We start from the raw sequence: 13,005 nt of genomic DNA, 5'->3' as shown, positions 1-13,005 counted from the left end.
CGGCGAAGAAACGGAGCAAAATCAGATTTTTTCCAGTAGAGGTCGCAGCAAGCTGAGCGCCCGCTTAGCTATGCTGAGCGGCCGCGCAGGGTCGGGAAAAAAGATATATTATTTCAGGACTTCTACTTCTGTTTGGTTTCCACTTCTATGTAATCTGAGTTTTATAGGACTATTATATAAGTAGATTTGAGACGTTTTCACAAGTGTGGATTGAAGAATATCGTGTTTTTACGCAAGGAGCAAAGGAGATAAGGAAGAAGACCGATTTAGCACACCGCAACGAAGAGGAAGCATATTTTCTTGTGATTCTTGTTTCGTTATAACGTTGGATGCTAGTTTTCTTGCTTTGAACTTATTTACTCTTGTGACGTACTCTGTTTTAATATAATTAGTTTAGTTATTATTTTCTTGTGTTTGTTTATCATGATTTCATATGAACCCATGATGACGATAAGTGCTATTATGGGCTAATCGTGATCATGGGGTTGCAACGGATTTATTATGGAATTCTTTAGTTAATTGTTTAATACTTTAGTGTGTGATGATTGTATGATATCTAGTATTGGTTGTGCGTATTCGTCTTATGTGTGTCGCGAACATATAAGATAGGGTGTTAATCTCTTGTGAAGCGACGGTGGATCTTGAGATTTAGAACTTGCCATGCTAGCATAGGTTCATGTACGTTGTGCATGATTAGTGGGTAACTCTAACAGTTTTATTTGCCCTATGTAATCAAAAGGAATAACTTGTGCTTAAATCGTTGTGTTTTCAATTTCTGTAGACATATAGGAACTCAACATAATTGATGACTATTCAACTTCTATCTTAATTGTGGATGTTTGGTAGAATGGTATTAGTACAATGAAAGTTGGCTTTTATCATTTTCGTGTTATTCGATTAATATCATCACTGTCACATGCTAAAGGTAATAACAATGACTATTGAAGGAAGTAGTAATGAAGTTGTGATCTCATGAGTGTTTTATTATTGATAATTTGAAGTGTTAAGTAAGTGATTAATTGAGCAGTTAATTATAGTTAATATTTAATCAACAATCTTAAGTGTTAGTGTCTTAACATTGAGAAGTAATCATACATTGGTGAGTGAGTTTAATTAGACAATAATTTAGTCTGAGTCTCTGTGGGAACGAACTAGAAAGTATTCTATATTACTTGCGAACGCGTATACTTGCGTGAATATTAGCGCGTGTTTTCGCCCTAACAAGTTTTTGGCGCCGCTGCCAGGGACTCGGCGTATTTGTTTAGTTTATGTACTTACCATCATTGGTCATGAGGACTCAGTGATTAGGACGTAGTAGTTAATTATTGTTTCCGGTTGTGTTTCAGGTACTTTAGCAAGCATTTATGCAAACTCGTTCTCGTGTTCGCAAGAGGACTTTAGATACAGCTGAGGAGACAGACGAAGTTCTTGATATTCCGGAGAAGTTAGATTTTGAGGATTCAGATTTAGGAACTGAGCGGAAAGAACCAGTAAACATGTGAGATCGTATTGTTCAAGCTGATCCAGCTCTTATGGATTTTTCTCGGCCTAAAATTGATGACATTCAGTCAAGCATCCTTCATCCGGCTATTCAAGCTAACACCTTTGAAATCAAGCCGGGCATTATTCAGATGGTGCAGAATTCTGTTTCTTTTGGAGGAGCGGCAACTGAAGACCCCAACATGCACATAAGGAATTTTGTCGAGATATGCAGCACTTTTAAGTATAATGGCGTGACTGATGAGGCTATCAAGTTGAGGCTTTTCCCATTCTCACTGAGGGACAAGGCTAAAGACTGGTTACATTCTGAACCAGCTGGGTCCATCACTACGTGGCAAGATCTTGCGCAAAAGTTTCTGGTGAGGTTTTATCCGATGGCAAAGACTGCTGCTATGAGGAGTGCTCTTACTCAGTTTGCGCAGCAACCTACAGAATCTATGTGCGAGGCTTGGGAACGCTACAAGGAAATGTTGAGAAAATGTCCACATCATGGAATGCCGGATTGGATGGTGATCACGGGTTTCTATAATGGTTTGGGGGCCCAATCTTGGCCCATGCTCGATGCAGCAGCTGGAGGCGCCTTATGGGCTAAAAGCTGTACTGAGGCGTATAATCTTATAGAGACGATGGCTGCAAATGAGCATCAAAACCCAACTCAGAGGATGACGTCAGGCAAGGTAGCAGGTATTCTGGAAGTTGATGCAGCCACCACTATTGCAGCCCAGCTCCAAGCGCTATCAATAAAGGTTGATTCTCTGGCTACATATGGAGTTAATCAAATAGATATGGTTTATGAGCTTTGTGCAGGTTCTCATGCTACAGATCAGTGTTCTCTTGTCAACGAATCTGTTCAGTATGTAAATAATTATCAGCGACAACAACAGCCTGTGCCAGCGACATATCATCCTAACAACAGAAATCATCCAAATTTCAGCTGGGGGAATAATCAGAATGTTATTCAGCCACCATATCAGCAAGGAGTGAGTAAACAGTTTAACCCACCTGGATTCCAGCAACCACAGCAGTATGCTACAAGGCAATCATATCCTTAACAGGGAAGTACATCTGCACCTACTAGTGCTGATTTTGAGGAACTTAAGCTGTTATGCAAGAGTCAGGCGGTTTCTATCAAGACCTTGGAAAATCAAATTGGTCAATTAGCCAATGCAGTGCTCAATCGTCAACCTGGCACCCTTCCCAGTGACACGGAAGTACCAGGCAGGAAGGAAGCTAAAGAGCAAGTCAAGGCTATTACCTTAAGGTCTAGAAAAGTTGCTGATGCTGAAAAGGCAAAAGAAGGAGAAGCTGAAATTAGAGATGAAGAATTTAAGCAAAAGGAGAAAGCGGCAGAACCAAGGAAGACTACTGTTGAACACACTCTTCCTGAGGCTAATACAGGGGAGAAACAGCTCTATCCTCCACTACCTTTTCCTAAAAGATTGCAGCAAGAAAAGCTGGATAGACAGTTCGGGAAGTTTCTGGAGGTGTTCAAGAAACTTCACATCAATATACCTTTCGCTGAGGCTCTGGAGCAAATGCCTAGTTATGCGAAGTTTATGAAGAGTATTCTTTCAAGAAAGGTGAAACTGGATGACCTTGACACCGTTGCTCTCACGGAAGAATGCAGCGCTGTTCTGCAGCAAAAGTTACCACCAAAACTGAAAGATCCAGGAAGCTTCACCATTCCTTGCACCATTGGCAATCTGACCTTTGACAAGTGCCTTAGTGATTTGGGAGCAAGCATTAATCTGATGCCGTTGTCGATCTTTAAAAAGCTGGATCCACCTGATCCAAAACCCACATACATGTCTCTACAATTGGCTGATCGTTCCATTACTTACCCAAGGGGCATAGTGGAGGATGTGCTCATCAAGGTGGATAAGCTCTTCTTTCCTGCAGATTTTGTTATTCTGGATTTTGAGGAAGATAAGAAGATTCCCATAATCTTGGGAAGGCCTTTCTTGGCTACTGGCCGTACCTTGATAGATGTGCAAAAAGGTGAACTTACTATGCGGGTACAAGATCAGGATGTGACCTTCAACGTATTCAAGGCAATGAAATTCCCTACAGAAGATGAGGAGTGCTTAAAAGTGGATGTGATTGATTCTGCGGTTACTTCGGAACTCGATCGCATGCTAATGTCTGATGTATTGGAAAAGGCCTTAGTGGGGGATTTTGACAGCGATGATGAAGATGGCAACGAGCAATTACAATATCTGAACGCTTCTCCCTGGAAGCGAAAGCTGCACATGCCGTTTGAATCTCTTGGTACTTCTGACCTTAAGAATGCTGAAGGAAAGCTCAAACCATCAATAGAGGAAGCACCTACCTTGGAGCTCAAGCCATTACCTGAACAGTTGAGGTATGCTTTTTTAGGTGATTCATCTACGTTACCTGTTATTATTTCATCTGACCTTTCAGGTAGTGAGGAAGACAAGCTCTTAAGGATTTTGAGAGAATTCAAATCGGCTATTGGATGGACCATAGCAGACATCAAGGGGATAAGTCCTTCATATTGTATGCATAAAATTCTGCTAGAGGAAGGTAGTAAGCCAACTGTGGAACAGCAGCGAAGACTAAATCCCATCATGAAGGAGGTGGTGATGAAAGAAATTCTGAAATGGCTGGATGCAGACATCATTTATCATATTTCTGACAGCTCGTGGGTAAGCCCCGTACAATGTGTACCTAAGAAAGGAGGTATCACTGTGGTCGTAAATGAAAAGAATGAGCTCATCCCCACTCGAACAGTTACAGGATGGAGAGTATGCATGGATTATAGAAAATTGAACAAAGCCACAAGGAAGGATCACTTCCCTCTTCCATTTATTGATCAGATGCTTGACAGGTTGGCGGGTCATGAGTATTTTTGTCTTCTGGATGGTTATTCAGGGTATAATCAGATTTGTATTGCACCAGAGGATCAGGAAAAGACTACCTTCACTTGTCCATTTGGCACGTTTGCTTTTCGCAGAGTTTTGTTTGGGTTATGTGGCGCCCCGGCCACTTTTCAGAGATGTATGATGGCTATATTCTCTGACATGATTGGAAATAATGTCGAAGTTTTCATGGACGACTTCTCCGTCTTTGGACATTCATATGATGAATGTTTGAATAATCTGCGCGCCGTACTCAAAAGATGCGTGAAAACTAATTTGGTGCTCAATTGGGAGAAATGTCATTTTATGGTGCGTGAAGGCATTATTCTTGGGCATAAGGTCTCTAACAAGGGTCTGGAGGTGGACAAGGCCAAGGTGGGAGTCATTGAAAATCTTCCCCCACCTAATTCTGTGAAAGGAATCCGTAGTTTTCTTGGTCATGCGGGTTTTTATCGGCGATTCATCAAGGACTTTTCAAAGATATCTAAGCCGTTGTACAATTTTCTTGAGGAAGATGTGCTTTTCAAATTTGATGATGAATGTTTGGCAGCATTCGGGACTCACAAGAAGAGTTTGATCACTGCACCAGTTATTACAGCACCAGATTGGATAGAACCGTTTGAGATGATGTATGATGCGAGTGATTATACGGTAGGTGCAGTTCTGGGACAGTGCAAGAAAAATCTCTTCCATGTGGTCTACTATGCGAGTAAGACTTTAAATGGGGCCCAATTGAACTACACCACTACTGAGAAGGAGCTTTTGGCTATAGTCTTTGGTTTCAAGAAATTTCGATCTTATCTACTTGGTACGAAAGTAACAGTATTCACTGATTATGCGGCTATTCGCTATCTGGTTTCCAAGAAGGATTCGAAGCCGAGACTCATTCGTTGGGTGCTTTTACTTCAGGAATTTGAGTTAGAGATCAAGGATAGAAAAGGTACTGAGAATCAAGTAGCTGACCATCTCTCTAGGTTGGAGAATCCCGATTCTACTTCACAAGATAGGATGTTAATCAATGAATCTTTTCCGGATGAGCAGTTGTTTGCAGTTCAGGAGGAAGAACCATGGTTTGCAGATATTGTAAACTATCTCGTCAGCAATGTAATGCCTCCTAATTTGACATCCGCTCAAAATAAGAAGTTTCTGCATGAGGCGAAGTGGTATATGTGGGATGAACCATATTTGTTTAGACAGGGAGTTGACCAGATCATCAGGAGATGTATCCCGTTCTGTGAGACGGAGGGGATATTACGAGACTGCCATTCCACGGTTTATGGTGGACACTATGGTGGTGAGAAGACGGCAGCTCGTATTCTGCAAGCAGGTTTTTTTTGGCCTACTTTGTTCAAGGATGCTCATCAGTTTGTTTTAAGGTGTGATCGTTGCCAAAGAGTGGGAAATTTGACAAGGAAGGATGAGATGCCATTAAATGTGATGATTGAAGTCGAGGTCTTTGATGTTTGGGGAATCGATTTCATGGGGCCTTTTATCTCATCTTGCAATAATCAGTACATCTTGCTGGCAGTCCATTATGTCTGAAAATGGGTCGAAGTTAAAGCTTTACCGACAAATGATATAAAGGCAGTGCTAAATTTTCTTCATAAGCAAATTTTCACAAGGTTTGGAACACCTCGGGTAATCATAAGTGATGAAGGATCGCATTTCTGCAACCGTAAGTTCGCTTCTATGATGCAGCGTTATAATGTGAATCATCGAGTAGCTACTGCCTATCATCCGCAAACAAATGGTCAAGCGGAAGTGTCTAACAGAGAGATAAAGCGCATTCTAGAGAAGGTTGTTTGTCCGTCAAGGAAGGATTGGTCTTTAAAGCTCGATGAAGCTGTTTGGGCTTACAGAACAGCATACAAAACTCCACTTGGTATGTCCCCGTTTCAGTTGGTATACGGTAAGGGATGTCATCTACCTGCGGAGCTTGAGCATAAGGCCTACTGGGCATTGAAGAAGTTGAACCTGGATTTAGATGCAGCTGGTAAGAAAAGAATGCTTCAGCTTAATGAACTTGATGAATTTCGACTTCAAGCATACGAGAATAACAAAATGTATAAGGAAAAGGTGAAGAGGTGGCACGATAGGAAGCTACATCCTAAGTTATTTGTGCCGGGGCAACAAGTTCTCTTATTCAACTCTCAGCTCCGACTTTTTCCAGGGAAGTTGAAATCGAGGTGGTCTGGGCCTTTTATTGTCAAAACTGTGTTTCCGCATGGAGCGGTGGAAATTTTTGAGAATGATCCGGACCAAGCATTTAAGGATAACGGTCAGCGTTTGAAGCACTACTATGGGGACATGGCAAACCGAGAAGTGGTTAGTGCCATTTTGTTGACTACTTAAGAAGGGTACGAAACGTCAAGCTAATGACGAAAAAGAAGTGCTGCGTGGGAGGCAACCCATGAATTGTTGTTACAGGAACCCTTAGAAGTTAATAACCTATCCAAAAACATAAAAAAAATTAGAAAACAGGGGCTGAAAAAAAAATTTCCAGTGACCCCCTGAGCGCCCGCTCAGCATTGCTGAGCAACCGCTCAGCAAGCTGAGCGCCCGCTCAGCTTTGCTAAGCGACCACGCAGCAAGCTGAGCGCCCGCTCAGCTTTGCTGAGCGACCGCGCAGCAAGCTAAGTGCCCGCTCAGCTTTGCTGAGCGACCGCTCAGGGGTCGAGTACCAGAATTTTTTTTTAAAGTTCAGAAAAAAATAAACAAAAAAACAAAAAAAAACACAAAAACCCATCACAGCCCATAAACCCACGAATTCTTTTCCCATTACCCCATGATTTTATCCCACAACCCCATTCCTAATCTAATTTAACCTACTCCACAACCTATATATACATACACCTATCCTACATATCTCCCACAAACTTCCTGCCCTTAAACTGTCTCCCAAGCACCAAAACTCAGTTCTTACACACTTTTATTCACGAATCAATGGCACCCAAGAGAGCACGCACTATTGACAGCAGCAGCACAGTTCCTACTGCTGATTCATCGAGGGGTACTGCTGCAAGGCCTCGGTTAACTGACAGAGCTGCGGAGGAGGAGTACACTAGGCTTTTGGGTAAGCCGATTCTGAAAGAGAGAGGGTTTTTACCATCGGGGAGGGATGGTGAGTTGCTGCCCATGATTGCAGAGAAGGGGTAGATAGCTTTTTGTGAGTCACCCGAAGTGGTACCGATGAGCGTTGTTCGCGAGTTCTACGCGAACGCGAAGGCCGAAAAGAATGGGTTTTCTATGGTCCGAGGGCTGACAGTTGATTATCACCCTGCGGCGATTCGCCGTGTGATTGGACAGCGAGAGAGGAAGCCCGAGGAGGAGAACTGGAATGAAAAGACTGCTGAGGATTTTGACTTGGATTTGATTTGTGCGACTCTCTGTCGACCGGGCACAGTTTGGACCTTCAGGACCGGCACTAATGAGTATCATCACTTTCCGGCGATCGCCATGAACAGGTATTCCCGTGCATGGAATGCATTTATTTGTGCTAATATTTTGCCTTCTTCGCATGCACACGAGGTCACAGTTGAGAGAGCACAGTTGTTGTGGGGAATTCTGAATGAGGAGTACTATGTGGACCTTGGTGAGTTTATCTACCAAGGAATTCTGAAGTTTTTGAGGGGAGCGAAGCATATGAACATCCCTTATGCATCCACGGTTACGAAGCTATGCCGAGCAGTGGGAGTGAACTGGCCGGCTTATGAGCAGTTGCAGTTGCCGGCAGCTCCGATTGATTCTGGGACGCTGAATGGGATGCAGGAGTGGACCGGTGGTGAGCCTGAGGAGCATGGGCTGGGTTATCGTCTTCCAGGAGGGCGTCCAGCACGAGGTGCTACTATGGCTAGGCCAAGGCGTGATGAGGCTGGTTCTTCGAGAGCTCAGGAGGGTGCTGGGTTGGCTGATGCTCAATATAGGAGGCTTTCACGGCGGATGGATGCCATGTATGAGACGCATAGCAGGTTTGCTCAGGAGCTCACCCTTGCGTTAGGGACTGCTTTTCGGGGCCTTGGAGCTGATATCCAGTGGGCAGTTTTTGGTGAGGACTCTGCATACCCGTCGCCTGATACTCCACCCACTGAGGGTGATGATGATGATGACTCCGAGTAGGTATACCCTGTGTTCCTTTCTACTACCTTCACTGAGGACAGTGAAGATTTTAAGTTTGGGGGTGGTAGTTAAGGAATATTGTGTGTGTGTCATATAGCTGCATATTCATGATAGCTTAGTTCATATAGTTGCATAATTTAGGCCATATAGTTTTTTTTATAGCTTAGTTCATATAGTTGCATAATTTAGGCCATATAGTTTTTTTATATATATAGCTTTTATTGTTTATCATGTCACGTAGCTCATGCATTTGCCATGATCCCTTTTGCAATGATTGATCGACTGAATTGTGATATTGATGCGAGTGTAGTGATAGCATTAAAGTGATATTAAGTCGTGTAGGTTGATATGCATGCTAGAAACACTTGTAATTCCACTAAGTCTTAGAGAATGCGTAAGGGCTAGATTGTTGTTATGATTTGGTTGTTTTCGAGGTCAATCTATTTATTATGCTTAGAATTCGATAATAGGTTCTTAGTGATAAAGGCATGAAAAAGAAAAAAAAAATTGGAGAAAAAAAAATGGAATTTGTTGCTAGTTGTGGCTAGGCGTCAAATGGCTAGTAGCCGTCTCGCATATGGTGCGAGTAGTCTAGGGTTGAGCAAGATGGAGCGAAACGCACTTGCTCAGAAGTTATAAAAAAAAAAAAATTAGTTTATGCATAATTGATCAAGAGTGGGCTCTTTGGTATTCGAGTTATTAAGTTCTTAGGGGACTTTGTGCCTAGTGACCTAAGGCTTTTAGAGTCTGGGATCCGCTAATCTAACGCTCGCTACATGGATATCATTGTATAAGTCTTTTGTGGACCTCACTCATTGCACGGTCAAATAAGCATTTGTGTTATGAATAAAAAGCACGATTCCGTAATAAGCTCCAGAATTCTTGTAGTGTTGTATATCACTTTGTGCCTAGAATTTTTATTCTTTGTATAATCATGTCATTGCCTTGAGGATAGTCGAGTCATAATAATTGGTCTAGTTCCGAAGCATATCTGTTAAGCATTTGCACACACCACGTCTCTGGCTGTATGTCTGTTTGCATGAGTTTATTGATCTTTAGTTGTCTAATTGCATTTGTTGAGATGTTGCAATTTGGTTGGTTAATCGTAGTAAGGGGGATCGCTGCATTTTCATATAGATTGCATTCATGCATGTTTTACATTTGTTTTTGAGTCTGTGACGCTTGATGACAAGCATCGATTTAAGTTTGGGGGTGTGATAAGTGGCATTTTATACCACTTAGAGCGTCTTAAAATGGCTTAAATTGGTGTCTTGAAATCAAGTATTTTGTGTATTTGATACGTTTTTCTAGTGTTTATGCATTTTAGGGTATTAGTTGCATTTCGGGGGAGGAATCATCAAGAATAAGCCTTGGCATGTGTTCACCATTGCGTGAGGAAAGAAATGGGCAGATTACGGCGAAGAAACGGAGCAAAATCAGATTTTTTCCAGTAGAGGTCTGAGCGCCCACTCAGCATTGCTGAGCGGCCGCGCAGCAAGCTGAGCGCCCGCTCAGCTATGCTGAGCGGCCGCGCAGGGTCGGGAAAAAAGATATATTATTTCAGGACTTCTACTTCTGTTTGGTTTCCACTTCTATGTAATCTGAGTTTTATGGGACTATTATATAAGTAGATTTGAGACGTTTTCACAAGTGTGGATTGAAGAAGATCGTGTTTTTACGCAAGGAGCGAAGGAGATAAGGAAGAAGACCGATTTAGCACACCGCAACGAAGAGGAAGCATATTTTCTTGTGATTCTTGTTTCGTTGTAACGTTGTATGCTAGTTTTCTTGCTTTGAACTTATTTACTCTTGTGACGTACTCTGTTTTAATATAATTAGTTTAGTTATTATTTTCTTGTGTTTGTTTATCATAATTTCATATGAACCCATGATGACGATAAGTGCTATTATGGGCTAATCGTGATCATGGGGTTGCAACGGATTTATTATGGAATTCTTTAGTTAATTATTTAATACTTTAGTGTGTGATGATTGTATGATATCTAGTATTGGTTGTGCGTATTCGTCTTATGTTCGTCGCGAACATATAAGATAGGGTGTTAATCTCTTGTGAAGTGACGGTGGTTCTTGAGATTTAGAACTTGCCATGCTAGCATAGGTTCATGTACGTTGTGCATGATTTGTGGGTAACTCTAACAGTTTTATTTGCCCTATGTAATCAAAAGGAATAACTTGTGCTTAAATCGTTGTGTTGTCAATTTCTGTAGACATATAGGAACTCAACATAATTGATGACTATTCAACTTCTATCTTAATTGTGGATGTTTGGTAGAATGGTATTAGTACAATGAAAGTTGGCTTTTATCAGTTTCGTGTTATTCGATTAATATCATCACTGTCACATGCTAAAGGTAATAACAATGACTATTGAAGGAAGTAGTAATGAAGTTGTGATCTCATGAGTGTTTTATTATTGATAATTTGAAGTGTTAAGTACGTGATTAATTGAGCAGTTAATTGTAGTTAATATTTAATCAACAATCTTAAGTGTTAGTGTCTTAACATTGAGAAGTAATCATACATTGGTGAGTGAGTTTAATTAGACAATAATTTAGTCTGAGTTTCTGTGGGAATGAACTAGAAAGTATTCTATATTACTTGCGAACGCGTATACTTGCGTGAATATTAGCGCGTGTTTTCGCCCTAACAATACCCGGAAAAAGATTTTATAAAATCCATATGATTCTTATAAATTCATAAATCAACATAAAAATAATTAGGAAGATATGACAATTATCTATATTTTATTTGGAACATATAAAAATTGAAATACTTAATTGATATCATTTTTAAACATCCAAATACATTTAACACTTAACAAACAATTCACAAAATAGATACTGAATATGCATAATAATTATTTATTAGCAAAAATAATTACACGATATATCCCGGATATTACATCCTTTCCCCCTTAAAAGGATTCTGTCCTCAGAATCTCCTAAGAAAATAAATGAGGGTACCTTTCTCTCATATCTTTTTAAAACTCCCAGGTTGACTCTTCAACCTTTGGGTTTTCCACAATACTCTTACTAATTTTATCACTTTCTTTCTCAATACCTTATCTCTTTCCTCTAGAATCTCTATCGGACTCTTTACATATGACAAATCTGCCTGGAGCTTTATTGGCTCCTACTCTATTACATGCTTGGAGTCTGGATTATACTTCTTAAGCATCGAGTACGTGAAAATATTGTGAATGTGCTCCATGTGCGGAGGTAACGCCAACTCGTAAGCTATTTTGCCAACGTGCTTTAAAATTTTTTAAAAAAATCCGACATATCTTGGGCTCGGTTTTCCCTTCTTCGAATTCCATATCTTTCCTTGATTAATCTGCATATTTCCTTTGACGATCTTGTGCTGCTATCAATCTTTTCTGGGTAACTTTAACAACTTCTTTTATCTACTGCCCTAATTTAGGTCCAAGTATTTTACGTTCTCCTACTTCGTTCCAATACACTAGAGATCTGCATTTGCGTCCCTAAAGGGCTTCATAGGGTGGCATCCCAATACTGGCGTGATAACTGTTGCTTTAAGAAAATTCTAGCAGAGGTAAATGCTCATCCCAACTTCCTTTAAAATCAATAGTACACCCGTGCAACATATCCTCGATTGTCTGGATCGTTCTTTCACTCTGGTCGTCCGTCTGCGGATGGTAAGCCATACTCATATTCAGTCTCGTTCCCAAACATTTTTCAAAACTCTCCCAAAATTTTAAGTACATCTGATCTGACTTGTCCAGTGAAAATCTTCCATTTATAGACAGAAAATGAGCTGGCTTGGTAAATCTATCCATTATAATTCAAATGATATCATGATTAGCTTTTGTGCTTGGTATCCCAACTACGAAATCCATGGCGATATGCTCCCACTTCCACTCTGGAACCACCAATGGCTGTAGCAATCCACTTGGTCTCTGATGTTCTACCTTAACTCTTTGACGTATGTAACATCTGCTAATCCATTCCGGAATTTCCCTCTTTGTATCTGGCCACCAATAATTTTCCTTTAAATCTCTATACATCTTGGTACTCCCGGGATGGATTGAATACCTTAAGTTATGAGCTTTCTGTAAAATTTCATTCTTCAATTCTGTCAATGGTGGAATCCAAATTCTAGAAGAAAACCTGTGAATACCTCGATCGTTCTTTTTGCGTGCATATTTTTTCACCTACTAAATGATTTATATCCTGATCCACTACCTATTTCTGACACTTCTTTATCCTCTCTAACAATTCCGACTGAAAAGTTATACTTATACATTCTTAACCCTGACTTCCAATTCCAACTTCTAGAATTCCATAGATAATTCTTCTGGTACAGTCTCTATGTTCATTCTCTCTCCTTCTTACTCATCTCTTGCCACTACATTTGCTTTTCATCGGGAGTTCATACTTCAACTCTTTTGGTCCGTATATATCTCACATCTTTCTCTATACTTATAATATTTCCCAATCTTTCAAAACGGATATTATTGTTGCTTTTAAAT

The 13,005-nt window shown here is 40.7% G+C and overlaps 1 non-coding gene across 1 annotated transcript; it reads right to left on the bottom strand.

The window, feature by feature from the left end:
• Window positions 1–1,889: 1,889 nt before the first annotated feature.
• Window positions 1,890–1,996, bottom strand: LOC141702689 (small nucleolar RNA R71). Its single transcript, XR_012567229.1, has one exon. It is a non-coding gene; the product is annotated as a small nucleolar RNA R71 (small nucleolar RNA).
• Window positions 1,997–13,005: the final 11,009 nt, after the last annotated feature.

Source organism: Apium graveolens, unplaced genomic scaffold (assembly GCF_009905375.1).
Source record: "Apium graveolens cultivar Ventura unplaced genomic scaffold, ASM990537v1 ctg5503, whole genome shotgun sequence".
Taxonomy (NCBI): Eukaryota; Viridiplantae; Streptophyta; class Magnoliopsida; order Apiales; family Apiaceae; genus Apium; species Apium graveolens.
This window is presented reverse-complemented; position numbering and strand designations above follow the sequence as displayed.